Source organism: Scyliorhinus torazame, chromosome 10, assembly GCF_047496885.1.
Source record: "Scyliorhinus torazame isolate Kashiwa2021f chromosome 10, sScyTor2.1, whole genome shotgun sequence".
NCBI lineage: Eukaryota > Metazoa > Chordata > Chondrichthyes > Carcharhiniformes > Scyliorhinidae > Scyliorhinus > Scyliorhinus torazame.
In genome coordinates, this window is record NC_092716.1 from 157034146 (window position 1) to 157053351 (window position 19206).

Below are 19206 nucleotides of genomic sequence, written 5' to 3' on the forward strand. Positions count from 1 at the left end.
TGCATGGAGGGGCCATTTAATCATAGAATTCAAAGAGGGCAGAAGGAGACCATTCGGCCCATCGCGTCTGCACCCACCCTCGGAAAGAGCACCCTAGGCCCACTCCCCCGCCCTATCCCTGTAACCCCATATAACCGTTGGACACTAAGAGGCTATTTAGCATGCCAATCCACCTAACCTGCACATCTTTGGACTGTGAGAGGAAACTGGAGCGCCAGGAGGAAACCCACGCAGACACTGGGAGGATGTGCAAACTCCACACAGACAATCACCCAAGGATGGAATTGAACCAGGGTCTCTGGTGCTGGGAGGGAACAGTGCTAACCACTGTGCCATCATGCTGGGTCAGTTCCAAATTTGGTGCTTAAATCTCCAGAGTGGGACTTGACCCACACCTCCTCACTTAGATGCAAGCCTGTCACCACTGACTTATGACTAATACCTACCTGCACAAGAGCCATGGCCGCCCCTTTAATTTTCCTGTCACTCTTGCTGAGGTACCTTCACAAGACAAGGACTAATCCATCTATCGATATTAATACACGTTGCACAGTCTGTGTGCCTGCAGTAGGTGGCAAGCCTCTGCAACCTTTAATGGGAAAGGATTTTGTTTCAGGTGTTAGCTGATCCAGTGACAATTGAATCTATCTGCCTGCCAGAACAAATTGCACAGCATCCAAATTATTAACAGTGAGGAAAGAGTAACAAAACCTGGGTTGTATTTAGCAATCTTCTAATGTTACCACCATCAATCTAGATTGAAAATTGGCTGTGGTTGTCTCTGTAGAAATCACACAGGAACCCACTGTCTTGACAAATGAGAGTTAAAGAATTCTCTTAGGTTTGTCAGTGATGGTCAGACTGTGACTTAAAATTGTAAGTTTTGTTAGAAGGATCCTGTGTAGGTTTGCCTGGCATTTCGCTGCCCTCGGAGAGCACAGCTCCTATACCCAGGCCCGGGGATAACTGGGGAATGTCATCCCAGATCGGTTTGATGGCTCGGGAGTACACCTGGCACGCACCTATCCCTGACAAGAGGGACAGGAGAGTGAGGCCCGGCTGTGGCTCAGGTGTCAGAGGTGAGGTCCTTCTTTTCCAGCGTAAACTCTCTGCAAACGCAGGATAAACCTTTCCTTCAAGAAAGTTCTGGGGCAATGTTAAAAGTATTGAAACCCAACAGTCTGGATCATTATGATGACCACAAAGCACACGGGGATTGTCGATTGATCTCCCAATGGGGTTGGTGGAATATGGGTTCCCCATTGAGCAGGCGCCAGCTCACCTTAGAGGAATTATTCGGCGTGGGTTTAAAACCTGCTGCTCATGAACAGACCGACGTTCCGGATGGTCCCTGGGCTGGGATGCAAACACTGTACACCGTGGCAGCATTTCTTTTCGTTGTTCGAATAAACAAAAGTTTTGTATGAAGCCTTCCCCTGGCGGAGTTAGGAGTTATTACATTGGCGATTAGAAGTAAAAATGTGATTCCAGAATAGCCCTCAGAGTGAAACTAACAGCCCTCCTGTAAGCAAGAAAGAAATTGCATCTTTTCGGTAAACGCACGCCTTATCTGGGGCGAGATTCTCCGACCCCCCGCCGGGTCGGAGAATCGCCGGGGGCTGGCGTGAATCCCGCCCCCGCCAGTTGCCGAATTCTCCACCACCGGATATTCGGCGGGGGCGGGAATTGCGCCGCGCCGGTTGGCCCCCCCCCGCGATTCTCCAGCCCGAATGGGCCGAAGTCCCGCCGCTAAAATGCCTGTCCCGCCGGCATAGATTAAACCACCTACCTTACCGGTGGGAAAAGGCGGCGCGGGTGGGCTCCGGGGTCCTGGGGGGGGCGCGGGGCGATCTGGCCCCGGGGGGTGCCCCCATGGTGGCCTGGCCCACGATTGGGGCCCACCGATCCGCGGGCGGGCCTGTGCCGTGGGCGCACTCTTTTCCTTCCGCCTTCGCCACGGCCTCCACCATGGCGGAGGCGGAAGAGACTCCCTCCACTGCGCATGCGCGGGAATGCCGTCAGCGGCCGCTGACGCTACCGCGCATGAGCCGCCCGGAGATGTCATTTCCGCGCCAGCTGGCGGGGCACCAAAGGCCTTTTCCGCCAGCTGGCGGGGCGGAAATTCGTCCAGTGCCGGCCTAGCCCCTTAAGGTTGAGGCTCGGCCCCCAAAGATGCGGAGCATTCCACACCTTTGGGGCGGCACGATGCCCGACTGATTAGCGCCGTTTTGGGCGCCAGTTGGCAGACATCGCGCCGTTTCCGGAGAATTTCGCCGATCGTTCCACAATGGTCATTAATAACCTTTCATCAGCCCTCGCAAGCAATGAAAGCACATTTCCTTGAATATCATTGCACAACAATTATGAAGCATGATCTGTGCATGGGCTATCACCCAAAAAAAATAATAATTATAAAAGGAATAAAATTGGATAAGGCCTGGAAAATTAGTGTGGGAATCCCCAAGTATGATTAGCCTGTGTCCATCCTTTTGGTGTTAACTTTGTGCTGAATGTTAATTTACATGTTTGCAGCCAGCTGTTGAGTGGCTGCACACCTGTATAGGTGATGACAAGTCATGAGCGGCTAGTGCCATTTCAAGTTGGTCCATGGTACTTAAAGTCTGCAGCTTTTAAAGGGGAGATGCGTTTTGACTGGAGCAACTGCTGGATGTCATTCGAAAAGTGGTTTTAGACTGGGGAGATACACTTATGGCTTAACAGAGCAGAGAGACGGCTGACTACTACCACTACACACTCGTCCGTCGAAAAAGAGGCCCAAGTTATCGTTGAAGCTGTGCGGCATTGGAGGCATTACTTGGCCGGCAGTAGATTCACTCTCCTCACTGACCAACGGTCGGTAGCCTTCATGTTCAACAACACACAGCGGGGTAAGATCAAAAATGATAAAATCTTGCAGTGGAGAATCGAGCTCTCCACCTATAATTACGAGATTCTCTATCGCCCCGGCAAACTCAACGAGCCCCCAGACGCCCTATCCCGAGGTACATGTGCCAGCGCACAAGTAGACCGACTCCAGGCCCTACACGACAGCCTTTGTCACACGGGGGTCACATGGTTGTACCATCTTGTCAAGGCTCGCAATCTGCCCTACTCCGTCGAGGAAGTAAGGACAGTCACCAGGGACTGCCAGGTCTGTGCGGAGTGCAAGCCGCACTTCTACCGGCCGGACCATGCGCGCCTGGTGAAAGCCTCCCGCCCCTTTGAACGCCTCAGCATGGATTTCATAGGGCCCCTCCCCTCCACCGACCGTAACACGTATATTCTCAGTGTGGTCGATGAATACTCCAGGTTCTCCTTCACCATCCCTTGCCCCGATATGACGTCCGCCACCGTCATCAAGGCCCTCAATACAATCTTCGCTCTGTTCGGCTTCCCCGCCTACATCCACAGTGACAGGGGATCCTCATTCATGAGCGATGAGCTGCGTCAGTTCCTGCTCAGCAGGGGTATCGCCTCCAGCAGGACGACCATCTATAACCCCCGGGGAAACGGGCAGGTAGAGAGGGAGAACGGGACGGTTTGGAGGGCCGCCCTACTGGCCCTACGGTCCAGGAACCTCCCAGCCTCTCGCTGGCAGAAGATCCTCCCTGATGCACTAAACGCCATCCGGTCACTACTGTGCACCGCTACGAATCATACATCCCATGAACGTCTTTTTGCCTTACCCAGGAAGTCCACTTCTGGGGTGTCGCTCCCGACTTGGCTCGCAGCTCCAGGACCAGTCTTGCTCCGTAGGCACGTCCGACTCCACAAGGCGGAGCCGTTGGTGGATAGGGTGCACTTGCTCCATGACAACCCCCAGTATGCCTATGTGGCGTACCCCGACGGCCGCCAAGATACTGTCTCCCTCAGGGACCTGGCACCAGCAGGTTCCACTCATACACACTTCCCCGGCCCGGCGCCACCCTCCCCTCCCCTGGCGCTCCCAACATTAACCCCACCAGGACCATCCCTCCTTCCCCTGCCCACGCAAGAGGATGAAGAGGATTTCGGCACGCTCCCGGAGTCACCGAACATCAGGCCAGCACCGACGTCGCCAGCATCGGCATCGCCGCTACCGTTACGTCGCTCCCAGGGGAACGTCAAGGCACCAGACCGGTTGAATCTCTAACTGGCACCAGACTTTCAAAAGACATTTTTTTTCTCTCTTATTTAAAACACTGTACATAAATTCACTACTGTATATAGTTCTCCACCACCCCCGCCGGACTCATTTTTAACAATGGTTAATGTGGTAAACTACTGTTACACCTGTATTAGGTGATGTAAGGTAGGACCTGTACTACAGGTTCGCCGGTAGCCCCTGCCTGCTGGCTTCGCCCAGTAGGAGGAGTATAAATATGTGTGTCCTCTATTCAGCAGCCATTTCGCCAGCTGCTGTGGGAGGCCACACATCTTACTGCAATAAAGCCACAGTTGTATCCAACCTGAGTCTTTGTACAATTGATCGTGCATCAATAGTGTTCTGTGCCTGTTATATAACTGGCTTTGCCTTTCATCAATGAACCCCTTTGCTTATTAAATGAAGCCTCCAGTGTATGTCTCGGGCCACCACAGTGTGCAAAAATGGAACCCGATCTCGGGATTCGGGCTGTCGGCTTTTTCCAACCCTGCTCCACCAAAGTGATGCCGTGAGCCACGTCTCCAGATTTGTTTCTGCACAGAATGCTGGAATATCTGGAGAGAAAAGTCAGCTGTGTAGCCGGCGAGCTGCAGGCCCGGTTTCTCGCCTCAGCCAGCACTCTGTGCAGAGAATGGAAAATTCCACCCAGTGACGTTTTTGGGTTTTGGTTGGTCTAATGAGATTGTTTATTCAAGATTTCTGCAGTTCCGAAAAAGGCTCTTGCTTTGCATTTTAGAAATTAGATGTCCTTTATTGCAAGTCTCTCGTCAGGAACAATTAGCGGTGGGCAATAAATGCTGGTCTAGCCACCGATAACTGCATCCCAGGAACAAATAAGCTTTTTACAAGTAGTATTGGTCCAACTTTTATTGGTCTCCCTGATCTGAAGCACCGGTTGAATACACCTAAGCTGCACGGATAATAACGTCTCATCCTGGGCCCGATTGGATTTTTATCTAATAATTGCAAAACTAAATATGGATTCGTACAGAATCCAATGGGCTTTGAAAGTCTGGGTAATGGGAGGTGCGGATCTTGTGAAAATGGACTGTCTTTGCTTTTTTGCATTGTGTTGTCAGATTGGAATTTATCTGTGTCTCCTTGTTTCTCAGGATTTAGGAATTCTAATTGGTCTGTCTTTCTCAATGCCTCGGCAGAACTACCTCCAATGGATAGGAGCCCAGGGGATCTCACCATAGCGTGTGTCAGTGCCTTTGTGAGGGTGTGGAGTGTGCAGGGAGGTGGTGGAAAACTGAGACAAATAGAAGAAAGATTGGAAATATTTTGGGCTGGATTTTCCATTGTCCAGCGCTGGTATCGTGTTTCCCGATTGGACCGAGAATGGAGTGTTGCCAAAAAAATGGGATTGGCACCGGGAGCCAAACATGTTGCGATGCTCCGATCTCCCACTGACCTCACCATGCAAAACCGTGATTTGCATGTATTTTAATCTGATTAACGGGCTGGAAGCCCGATTCCCCACCTTCCCGTGATGCTCCATCTCTCACAGCTGGGAGTCACACGGGCGTGATTTGATGCAATTATTTACAAGCGGGGCCCAGGCGCCATGGTTGTTGAGTAGAAAAGCAAACTGTTGAAAGTTTTTGGTCTTGTTGGGGAGTGTAAGTCTGGACCTTAGGGAGTAGTGGCGAATGACTTGGTGGCATGTGCATGGACCCGGGGTACCCCCCTTGGGATCAGGGTGCCCTGGTTGAATCCCCATTGCTGCAATAAATTCATTTAAACCCAACCCACACCCTAGTAGCAACTTACAGGCTGCTGGCTGTTGAGACTGCCACCTGCTCACAGAACCCAGCAAATACTCTGAGGGCTACTGGTGATGTGGCAACCCACTTAGCTCATCCATCTGGACACCCTTATACCCCAGCAGTATCAGCAAGGGAATGGGTGTGCCCATGCTCAGTCGCTGACCCACCAGGTGTTGGCACTCCTTAGTGCACTCCTCAGAAGCGCAGCCCCCACAGTAGAGGAAGCAAGGAATTAGTAGAACTCACCCTAAACAAAGGACACGGGCAGCACGGTAGCATTGTGGATAGCACAATTGCTTCACAGCTCCAGGGTCCCAGGTTCGATTCCGGCTTGGGTCACTGTCTGTGCGGAGTCTGCACATCCTCCCCGTGTGTGCGTGGGTTTCCTCTGGGTGCTCCGGTTTCCTCCCACAGTCCAAAGACGTGGTTAGGTGAATTGGCCATGATAAATTGCCCTTAGTGTCCAAAATTGCCCTGGGTTATGGGGATAGGATGGAGGTGTTAACCTTGGGTAACCAGCTCTTTCCAAGAGCTGGTGCAGACTCGATGGGCCGAATGGCCTCCTTCTGCACTGTAAAATCTATGATCTAAAATCTATGATCTATGACACGTTCACTGGTGCCGCTGGGACCACCCTGGCACACAGCGCCTCTCAGAGTAACAGCCTCACTGATGACACATCAACTAGTCCACCCCTGAGGATCAGAAGCTGTCTCCAAACCCTGCCTGCCCATCGCACCCTGGTCCCATCCCCGGCCAGGAAACCTGACAGATCCCTGTCGCAAGCTGTGTGTAGAACCCGAGCTCCACATCACACTTCTGCTAAGGTCCCAGCAAACGCACACATCCCTCGCTCACCCCTATCTGTAGGACCTGCACGCACACCAGTCTCATGCCTGCACAGTGTGAACGTTTTCACCGTACAGCCTGCTACGCTTCTGACAGGAGAGCACAAGGGTCACCCGGTGAGGAGACATTAAAAAGATGGGGGCCACAGAGCTTACACTGGTTGCAGCAGCCACCAATACTCCTTTTGGCGGGGACGGATGGTGAGGATAGAGGCCAGTCAGTGATGAAGGCAAGAGTGCAGTGCAGATGGTATCATCTCGAAGGGGCCGGTTGGGGAGGGGGTATGTGGGAGAGAGTGAATGGGTAGGGCTCACTCAGTGGGGATGCTGTCATACAAGACATGCTTACATTGCTGCTCCCATGGCCTGCCACTAATCGGTGAGGGTTTAAACATGTGGGACGTTCGTTCATGTGCCATGGGTGCCCTGCCTTCCCCCTCCCCAACTCCCAGCCCATGTAGCCAATGCACAAGACCCAGCCTCAGCCCATTCTTCACACCCGTCAGACAGAGGTTAGGGGCAAATTGGACTAGCGGTGCAAATATGACTATTTACATATGTATACCCTTCCCCATTACTTTCCACTCTCTTCTACACAAGTGCCAACAAGTGTCATGTATATTTCTACTCTTTTGTGGCCTCCTGCTTCTTCTACATTTGTCCCCAGACAGCACATCAGGAGTGGAGGTGGCCATCTGCTTGTCTCATGCTCTGCCCTGTGAGGTCCTTGGCGTTCATCCTCTGGAGGGCCTGGGCCTGGATGGGTCCTGCCAACTTCTGTGTATCACGGGTGACGATGTGTTACCCTGTTCTGCTCGTTACCCAGCATATGCCCCAGTGTCAGGTGGGGGGGATTAGGAAGGGCTGAGGTGTTCCAGTGCCTCCCCTGTGGGAGGCACAGATGGACCCTGGACAGCCTGACCTTGTTTGCTGGGCATCCCACAAGCCAAAATACATGGAGCGCAATTTGCCGGCCTTGTTGTTCCCAACTTGGTGACGCGACAAGGCTGTTGAATCTTGTGAGATTCATGGCTCTCGAAATGTCTCGCGAGATTCAACGGAATCTCAAAGTAGGGAAGAGTGAGCTTTTTGTATTACAGGCAGGGGACCAAGAAAGAGGGATAGGGGACCTACCGCTGAGGAGGGCGGTGGGGAGTTTTCGGTATCTGGGGATCCAGATAGCCAGGAGTTGGGGGGCCCTACACAAATTGAATCTGACGAGGTTGGTGGACCAAATGGAGGTGGACTTCAAAAGATGGGACATGCTCCCGCTCTCGCTGGCGGGTAGAGGGCAGTCGGTCAAAATGGTGGTCCTTCCGAGGTTTTTGTTTGTGTTTCAGTGCTTTCCCATCGTGATCACCAAGGGCTTTTTCAAGAGAGTAGGTAGGAGTTTTATGGGGTTTGTGTGGGCTAATAAGACCCCGAAGGTACGGAGAGGGTTCCTGGAACGCAGTAGGGACCGAGGTGGGCTGGCGCTGCCAAACCTAGGGAGCTACTACTGGGCAGCAAATGTGGCGATGATCCGCAAGTGGGTTATGGAGGGAGAGGGGGCGGCATGGGAGAGGATGGAGATGGCGTCCTGTAAAGGAACGAGCTTGGGGGAGTTGGTGACGGCACCGCTGCCGTTCTCGCCATCAAAGTATACCACAAGCCCGGTGGTGGCGGCAACATTAAGGATCTGGGGCCAGTGGAGACGGCACAGGGGTGCAGTGGGAGCCTCGGTGTGGTCCCCGATCAGGGGTAACCACCGGTTTGTCCCGGGGAAGATGGGGGTTCCAGGGCTGGCATCGGGCGGGGATTAGAAGAATGGGGGACCTGTTCATTGACGGGACATTTGCGAGCCTAGGGGCACTGGAGGAGAAGCTTGAGCTACCCCCGGGAAATGCATTTAGATATATGTAGGTGAGGGCTTTTGTGAGGCGACAGGTCAGGGAATTCCCATTGCTCCCGGCACAAGAAATTCAAGACAGGGTGATCTCGGGTGTATGGGTCGGGGAGCGCAAGGTTTCGGCAATGCACCAAGAGATGAAAAAAGAGGGGGAAGCGCTAGCAGAAGAGTTGAAGGGTAAATGGGAGGAGGAGCTGGGGGAGGAGATCGAGGAAGGTTTGTGGGCTGAGGCCCTGGGTAGGGTTAATTCCTCCTCCTCTTGTGCCAGGCTCAGCCTGATACAATTTAAGGTGGTTTACAGAGCGCACTTGACGGGGGTGAGGTTGAGTAGGTTCTTTGGGGTAGAGGTCAGATGTGGAAGGTGTTCAGGGAGTCCGGCGAACCATGTTCACATGTTTTGGTCATGCCTGGCACTGGAGGGGTTCTGGAGAGGAGTGGCGGGAGCAATATCTCAGGTGGTGAAAGTCCGGGTCAAGCCAAGCTGGGGGCTAGCAATATTCGGAGTAGTGGATGAGCCGGGAGTGCAGGAGGCGAAAGAGGCCGGAATTCTGGCCTTTGCGCCCCTAGTAGCCCGGCGAAGGATCTTGCTATTGTGGAAGGAGGCGAAGCCCCCTAGCCTGGAGGCCTGGATAAACGACATGGCTGGGTTCATAAAGCTGGAGAGGATTAAGTTTGCCTTGAGAGGGTCTGCGCAGGGGTTTACAGGCGGTGGCAACCGTTCCTAGACTACCTCGCGGAGCGTTAGAGTAAGGCCGGTCAGCAGCAGCAGCAACCCCGGGGGGGACGGGGGGGGGGTAACGGACGAGAGATTGTTTGAGGGGATGGAGGAGCAGGAGATAACATGGAGGGTGGGGGAAACTGGCACGTGCGGGCGAGAGCCAGTGTATAAAGCTATGTAAATATACCATTTTGCCATGTATATATCTTGCTCAGTGCGATTTTGTGTTATTTTGTTACGGGGGGGGGGGGGCGGTTATTGTTTGTAAGGGGAAAAAATTGTGTTGTTAAAAAACTTTAATAAATATATATATTTTTTAAAAAGAGGTTCAACGGAATCTCAGGAGACTTTGAGATCTGGATCTCACCCTCACCGGGCGTGGCCCAAATTAGCATATTTAAATGAGCCAGTAATCTCATTTAAATATGTCTCTGCCGGATTCTCCTGGTGTCCGGGACCTCATGGCCGCACCTGGGAGACTGCACCGGGGCACTGTTTAGCACTGGTCCACCTAGGCACGTCCACCAAGCACCCTGGTACTGCCAATCTGGCAATGCCACAGTTCCTGGATGTCAGTTCCAGGCTGGCAGGGGCACTCCCAGGGTGCCAGGCTGGCAGTGCCATGGTGACCATGTGCCAGATTGCCCAATCCAGACGTCGGGCCGGGCTGCCTTGCCCATAAGAGGTGGGGTGAGGGGGGGGGTTCAGGGACCCCAGAAGACATAGGTTGGGTGCAGTGGGAGCGGTCCAGAGGCCGCAGTGGGGTCGCCAGTGGGATCGAAATATTGGGGCTGCCTTTAAAAATGGTGTCGCGATCCACAAGTCATCTCCCTGCACTGGTGAGCTGAGCTCATCAATGCAGGAAGTGATGTAAGTGCAGCCTCGATGGAGCGTTCCCTACCGAGGCCAAAAAAAAGGCAGTGATATGTCGCTGAGAAACACGCCACTCAACATGACCGAAATGGGTCCCTGTTTTGTCCCGTTGAACTGTACCCATGGGGTGAGATCTTGGGAAGGGCTGTTCTGTTAGAGAGGGGTGACTCACTGGCTATAGCGACATCTGCGTTTCATTGAATTCTCACTTGTGTGGCACATGCAGAATTTCATTGCAGCCACTGGCCTCTGTTCGACCTCCCTCGCGAGTTGCAGGGCCCTTTCCTCAGACGGGGTGTGGACCTGCAAATCAGGGGTGTCCCCTCCAGTCTTCTGGTGCTCCCAGTGATTATGGCCTGTTTTATCCTTGGGGACTTGGAAAGGACTTCGAGAATCACAGGCAAGATTTAGGGGGGGTTGATCTGGTAGCGTGTGTGTATAAGGCTCCTGGCCAAAGAAGACAATACATGTGTTGGGGGGTGGGTTTAAGGGAGGTGCAGGCAGGTGGGGTGCTATTGGCCTTTAGGATGTTGGGGGCAGATGTGAGAGTGAGGGATGAGAGTGGTGCCAGTGGTAGCTACTCACCCAAGCTGCTCAAAGGACGTCATTCATCTTCCTACAGCATTGCATGCCTCTCCTATTTGTGAGGCTGGCAGCACTGGCACCTCATCCCAGGCTCCATTCAGGATCCCGGACTTGAGTCTCCGCCCTACCATCAGGAAGAGGATGTCCATCCACTCCTCAATGGTGTCCAGCATGTGTTCAATTTGCGAGTCCAGGAACCTTGGTGCTGGTCTTTTAGCTGCATGTGCCAGGGTTTCGGGGGGGGGGGGGGGGGGGGGGGGGTCAACTCACCGGTGTAGGTCGTTCACCTTCTTGCGGCACTGGAGGCCAGTCCTCCTGGTCACGTTCCCGAGCTGATGACTGCTGCCACTTCGTCCCAAGCGGAACTGGCTGCCCTGTGGCGTACCCTCTGGGACCCTTGGGGAAACAGGACATTCCTCCTGGTCTCGACCGCATCTAGGAGCCTCCCCAGGTCCGCATCTCCAAATCTTGGGGCCGGTCATCGCAGTGCCATGGCTGCGAACTGAGTGGGGTTGGTTGTGCAAGTGCTGTTTAAGTCCTTCTCGACCTTGTTAGCGGGGGTTAAATGGACCAATTAATGTTAAATAGCATTGCCGGCCTCACTGGGTCGAGCGCCAGGAAGCTCACGGCACTTCTCACTCGCTACTGCACTTCGAATCGCCCCTTAGCCTCCAGAGCGGAGAATCCAGCCCATAGCCTTTTGGGACCAGGGTGAAGTCTAGACTTAGGACAGCAATTAGAGAAAATGTACAACTCATACATCAACTGTCCTTTGTGTCCAATTGGGAGCCAGTTGTGGGACTATGTCTTGTCTCTGACATAGTAAAACATCTCTCTGTACTTCACAGGAGAGTAATCAGAAAACATCGAGCCACATAAGGAAATATTACCAGAATGTTGGTCAAATAGGTTAAGGTTTTGAGGATTGGCTTGAAAGGAGGAGTGAATTTGGAGACTCAGTTTGGGCAGGAAATTACAAGGCTTAGGCCTTGGCTAGTTGAAGGCCCAGCTTCCAAAGGAGGGGTATAGAAATTGGGAATACGCATAGAAACATATAAACTAGGAGCAGGAGTAGGCTATTCGCCCCTCGTGCCTACATCACCATTGAATATGTGCATGGCTGATCCTCTATCTCAATATCTTATACCCACTTTCTCCCTAGGTCCCGTGATGTCATTAAAATCTAAAAGATTATCTATCTCTTTCTTGAATATACTCAGTGATTTGGCCTCCACAGACTTCTGTGGTAGAGAATTCCACAGGTTAGCTACCCTTTGAGTGAAGAGATTTTTCCTCATCTTAGTCCTCAATGGTCTACCCCATATCCTAAGTCTGTGGTCCCTGGTTCTAGACACCCAACCAGGGTAAATATCCTCCCCTGCATCTAGTCTGTTCAGCCCTGATAGAATTTTATATGTTTCAATCACGTCTCCTCTCATCCTTCTAAACCTGTAGTGGGCAATCTGAGGTTGGGGGGCCACATGTGACCTATCTGGATTCTGAGTGCAGCCTACGAGACATTTTTTTGACCATTGCCCACGGACAGAGTTGCCGCATTCCGCTGATTTCCATCTGTGTAGTTTTTTTCTTACTGGTCTGACTGAAGCGATATGCACGTAAAGCAAAGACGAGTGAAGTGAGGTGCGTGCAGATTGTAACAACATTTACTATGAGAACCTCTGTGTCCAAAGTGTACATATTTATTTTATTTTTATCACTTGAAGTTGCTGATAGCTCTATTAATGTATAAATGATTAAGAATTGTCCATCAATCACCATGAAATATTTGACGTGCATTAAATATATGTAATCTTATTCGTGGCGTCACGGTTATTGAACAAACCTGATTTCGATTTTGCGGCCCACTAAGATGAAGGAGGGCCGCTCATGCAGCCCACTCACTAGTCTAGGTTGCCCATCACAGTTCTCAACTCTACTGAATGCAGCCCCAGTTGAACCAATCCCTCCTGATAGGACTGTGCTGCCAGCCCCCAGGAGGTCAGAATTGTAACTCTTGCAATTCAGTGTATGTTGGTATCCAGGCTGTACAGAAACTTCGCCTTTTAAAAAAAATAAATCTTCATTGCACATTCAAGGTACAAGTGTTGCCTCAGCTTGCATTTCACTTCACAAGTGTGAAAACGGCTGTCAGAATGTTAGGAGAGCGGATATTAGGTAATTACTGTGCTTCTATTTCCCATGGGGAAACCAGATTACTGCTAAAAGGATCTCTGCAAACCACACAACAGAAGTGAAGGCCAATACCCCATTGCTGTGTGGGGTGTGTGTGTGTGTGTGTGTGTGGGGGTGGGGGGGGGGGGTGGGGTGGGGGGGGGGGTGGAGGAGCACGAGGGGTTGTTGTGTGAGGAAGAAAATAATTATTTTACAACTGACTACTTGAGTGTTGTCTTCATGTTCAATTATCCTTTTCAAAAAAATGTTCTTACTTGCTGCCAGACGAGTGTGCCAATATTTTAAAAGTGCTGAACAAATTGATAGTAATTGCCTCTCCTTGTAAATCTGAGGACATATACTGCGATGTCAGAAAAAGTATGTTTTATTTACAGGCACATTTGCTGTCTGCGTTTATTGGATAAACTCCCTGAGCTGCTGGGGGAGCTCCCTGCATTTGAATTTTAATGAGAAATCTGTACCAGCCGTAGCGAGTTGGTGTGTAGTGCATTGTCGGAGCAACATGTGCTGTCGGTTGCGCACTGAACTCCTGAATTCAAACCCTGCCACAGGAAAAAAAAGAGGGGAAATGAGTGGGGGAGCTGTCAATGGACCACTCTTGGTGACTGCTATATAAATTCTCTCCTTAGCTGGCAGCTGGGTGAAGAAAAGGATGATTTCAGAGAGTCGTTGGCAATCTACTTGGCCTCGAGCAACAGGAAAGTACAAGGGTGACCTAAATGGGGAGGATATAAGAGAGCGAAACACTCAAAATGGGCAATCTGAGGTTGGGGGCCATATAATGAATGATGTTTGCAAGCATAAAACCCGATTGATAAAGAGTGCCATGCACTAGGCAGTCCTCAGTTCATAAGACACTTCGAGGTGAGTGCACCCATGCCTTTCTGCCGTAGTGCTGAGCTGCTCCAGAGCGGTTCCTGGGATCAAGTGAAGAAAGCTGGTATGTTAGGCCTAGTTTGCGAGGCGTGTGTTGCCGGACCAGAATCTGATCTTGGTAGAAGGTGTTTTTTGTGGATTAATTGTGAGTAGCACCTGGAAACAAAAAGGAAATAACCAATTAGAAAGAAAAAAATTACAAGGCACCACATTCGTTTATTGTGAAATATATACGAGAAGTGAGTTGTACAATGAGTTGCCCTACTGTCTGTCTGGATGTCATTGAGTTTGAATCCCACCGAGACTGGTGGGATGAAAGATGTATTTCTCACTTCAGTTTGAAGGTGACCTTACTAAGATGCAAAATGTGACAGGCCATTTTAAGTTCCTCTTATGACAAACACCATTCATCAGTCAAGAAACTAAGCAAATAAGCATCTTCATGCCCCAATGATTAACGAGCCACTGTAAAGTATGTATCTCTTCGCTTCTCTTTGCCATTTTCCTTTCCAGTGTTGTCATGTTTCTATGCTTGTTATTATGCTGAGTTTGATATATTGCTATTCCTCTCTCTCTGTCATTCCTGCTCTATGTTTATCTGCTTCTCACTGCCTGGTGTCCGCTTTCCTTTTACTACTTCTCTTTGGGCAGCACGGTAGCACAGTTGTTAGCACTGTTGCTTCACAGCGCCAAGGTCCCAGGTTCGATTCCCGGCTTGGGTCTCTGTCTGCCGAGTCTGCATGATCTCCCTGTGTCTGCGTGGGTTTCCTCCAGGTGCTCAGATTTCCTCCCACAAGTCCCGAAAGACGTGCTTGTTAGGTGAATTGGACATTCTGAATTCTCCCTCTGTGTACCCGAACAGGCGCTGGAGTGTGGCGACGAAGGGATTTTCACAGTAACTTCACTTCAGTATTAATGTAAGCCCATTTGTGACAATAATAAAAATTATTATTATTATTCTCACATGTTGTGGCGTATGAGGCAGCCAGCTCATTTGCTGGATAATGTTTTATGTTCCCGATGTGTGTCCTGCAGTTGTAAAACCGATGGGGTACCCATGTCGGAGGCCCGACCGACATAAGTGCCTCTCAGGCATGTAACTGGCCTTCCTCATGATTTAGGACCATGGCTATAGAAGTCTACTCATGAGAACTGTTGACCAGTCAGAGGCCAGCAGCTTCCATTGCTGGCAGAACCACTTACCTACTGGTAGTGCTGCAGAGAATTGGCCAGGGATCATCGCTGGATCCCTGACATAGTTGAGTGAGACGGGATGGGGTGCCGGGGAGGGGAATGGTGTCATTTGGAGGGTGTTACAGAGATGGGGGAAGGGGGGATGCAAATACAGCAGCTTTGCTTCTATCGGCCTCTCGCTTCCCAATGCTGGGTCCCTCGATTGGGCACTGAGTACCTGACAATGAGGGGCCCCTCCCTCTGTTAGTCTATTGTCAACCCTGACAGCGTTTGCTGGGTAGCCTTTGGGCGGCAGGGGAAGGCCATGCAACTCCCATTCAATCCCTGAGCCATTACTGAATTCCAGTGGATTCAGGGGTAATTGCTTATTGGCTCATTAATGGGATCCTGCCATGAATGGGTGAGATTCCTGCCTGGGCCCATTCCCGCCTCTGACTTAACGGCGGGAGATTTTCCCATTGCTGCCATACAGTCTCTCCTGTGATTAATTGGGCCCGCCTGCCATGTTTACCGTTTCAGAGCACTGGATTAAATTCTGCCCTCTATTTCCCAACTGCTTTGTAAATCCCACAGGTTTGCCAAGTTCAGTCGTTCCCCTGACTATCTTCATTCCGGAAATTCAAGCAGCATGGGGGCACTGGTATCGGAGTAATGTCAAGCAGCTCTCCTGGGACCAGGCACAGCTGTCATTTCTGTGTCACTTATGTTTGATAAGTGTTTCATTCACAACAAGATGCTATCGCTCCACTACCTTCCTGTCAGTTCCATAACGCTGGCTTGACAAATTGTAAGTGATGACAATCATTCCAGCAGCATTAATGCCCAGTCCTCAGCAGATCTATATTAAAAGACAGTGTCTCTCAGTACAGCCTCTTACATATCTCCAAGCAGTTGCTTCCTCCTCCAAGGTCAGTCCATTACCATGAACCTTTGCAGAATCCGCCGTCACTCTCTACTATCCTGGAATATCATTATTTCCTGCCCCATCCTTCTTACTTTGATTGCCACCGTGCCCAACTCCATATTTTCTTCGCTTCAGGCCACCCACTAAATGACAACTGAATGAAAATAGACATTAAAAACTCTGACTGGCTCATTAGACACCCCTGGGACTTGGTAACAGTATTTTGTGACATACATAAACGGAACCATTAGGATACATCTCTGAGATGATGGGATATGCGGTATACTTATATATATGTTCCCCACACACTAGAGAAAGAATGACCTGCATTTACCAAGCATCTTTTTCAACTTCCAGATGTTTCAAAGTGCTTCACAGCTGGTTAAGTATGTCTGCGGTGTAGTCACCGTTGTAGTGCAGGAAACACGGCACCCAACGTACAAAGAAAGATTCCACAATAAGCAAGATAATAGATAGCCATGTAATATGTTTCAGTAATGTTGATTGAGGAACAAATATTGGTTAAGACATGAGGTAATGGCCGGGATATTCTGTGAAACGCATTAAGTTCGTCAGCGGGCATAAGCCATGATGTTCCACCCATTGGCTACAATGGCGGGGTTCTTTTTCTTTATTCGTTCATTGGATGTGGGTGTCGCTGGCTGGGTCAGCATTTATTGCCCGTCCTTGAGGAAGAGTCTGGAGTCACATGTAGGCCAGACCAGGTAAGGACGACAGATTTCCTTCCCTAAAGGATATTGGTGAACTAGATGGGTTTTTATGACAATTGGCAATGGTTCCATGGACATCGTTAGACTTTTAATTCCAGATTTTTAATAAATTTATATTTCACCACCTGCTCAGGTGGGATTTGAACCTGGGGCCCCAGAGCATTGACCTGGGTCTCTGGATTATTAGTCCAGTGACAATACCCTACACCACTGTCTCCCCAATAGACCGTATTGTTCACATCAGAATGCATTAATTATTCATCCACTGGGAATATGCCATTTGGTTGTTGGGCAGCATCTGATTTGACACCCTGTTATGATTAACTCTGGGTGCCATATTTAAATGCTGCCCCAGCACAGTGTTTGCACTCTCTGCAGCCTTGGACAGATCCAGTGAAGGGGTGGGGCCTGAAAGGGGAGAGACTGAAAGAGGGTGGTAAAAGGGGGGGGGCATGAAGGGGGGCATGATGAGGGAGGGGTATGGGGGAAATGAAAGGGAGTCCATGAAGGTGAGCAGGGGGGGCATGAAGGGGGGCATGGGGAAGTGGCATGAAGGGGGGCATTTGGCGACCGCATAGCAGGGTGTCGCTGACCTGAGGGGGTGGATGGGATGGGAGTGCAGCCGATACCAGTGATTGGAGAGCCCTGATTTTGGCGAGAGGTGGAAGGGCCTGAAGGGAACCCCATTGAGTCGTTGGGGTGGGGGGAGGGGGGTGTGGGGGGGGGGGGGGGTGGGATTGATGCTAGCGAGGATGGTGGTAGGAGGGGGACACTGAAGCCTCAGTGGTGCCGAAGTTGAGGGGTGGAGCCTTCACTGTCACTTTGAGATTGGATGTCCATTTCCCGATCTCTGTGAAGCCGGGCTTAACAGTGTGGTTAAGCCCCAGCCCTCTCAGTGCTGCCCGCCAAATAAATTCCTGTATGTGGGTGGATTCTGATCTGGATCACGCTGACCCACCCGGTTGGAATCGCACTGTGTTTCCCGTCACAGACCGCACTTCAAAACTTCTGGGGAGATAACCGCCCATGGCTTCCAAAGGCAGAAATCATGCTGCACCCAAATTCAGTGATGCCTCCCTAGTGTGCCTGTTGGACACAGTCGAGGCCCTTCATAATGTTCTTTACCATGCTCTGGCTACAGGATTTCCACCAAGGTGAACAATCTAGTGGTCGCAATGGTGGTCAGTGCAAACACCCTTTCCAGGAAGAGGACAAATGACTTCCTTTGTTCTGCCAGAGTAAGTCAACATCTCATCACTCTCAACTCACACACTTACAATCCCAGCACACATTCACAAGGATCTGACTCGCTGCCAACTCAAGGGACATCACCACTCATTCTCACATTCTGGCCTGGTGTTTGCGTCTCAATCCTTTCAAGGTTTTCACTCTCCAACCACACATGCCAGGCATCTTTATCATCTTCCCTGGCAAGTGTCATGCTCACACTCTCTCCACCTGTCTTCGTGCAGGACAAGCTGGCTCACAGTAAGAAGGAGAGATCCCAGATTGAGGATGGAGTTCCTGAGATCAAGGTTCTCATGGACTTCAAATAGTCATAGAGCTGGCCAGGGAGGGCACGGACGATCCCTGTGCTGATGGCGAGTTTGGCGGCGCACATCCAAGTGAGAATCCTGCACTACAAAATCCATCAGACAACCCAACTGAGTCATTTCTCCTGTTTCAGGACACTGGCCATGCACTAATTGTATGGGTTTTTTAAGCATGCCCGAGAGTACTGGCCCCTGAAATGATGCGAGATTGTGGTGAACCACTGTATTAGGGGATGTAAGATAGGACCTGCACTACAGATTCACCGGTAGCCCCTGCCGGCTAGCTCCGCCCACTAAGAACTGTATAAATATGCATGATCTCCATTGCCCTGCCATTTCGCCAGCTGCAGCAGGAGGCCATGCATCTGACTGCAATAAAGCCACAGTTGTACCCAATCTGCGTCTTTGTGCAATTGATTGCACATCAGAGATGTGCATGTACATTCACCATAACCTCCTCTGGCGCACATGACCAACTGCCAATAGTTTCGGCCAGATGATTGGATGTTCTGCTTTAAGCTCAGGCACTGGGATCATCATTACCTGCACTTCAAGACTGCACTGTTTGGACTATATATGAGAGTGAATGTTCAGTGACGACATGAGATTCACTTAGGGGGTCCGGAGGTGAGGAGTAATAGCTGCATTTCCAAGGGGGTTCTCGCCCAATAGCTTTGCAGTTCCACTCTGGTGCATATAAAGGCTGTGAACGAGAAGTTAAATCTAGGGAACAATCGTTGCCACTTTGATGGATCAGTGTTGCATGAATGGGCATTATTGCTTCACTTTTCTGACTCTCTGCTTGTCAATTGAACAGCTGCTAACCTGTCTCAGTTGTGCCCCTGTCCTCATTTTGGAACAAACATTTCAGTTGGAGGCCGTTTAGGGCCCCGCTCCCCCAGTCATGTGTCTCTGTGCAACCTTCCCATT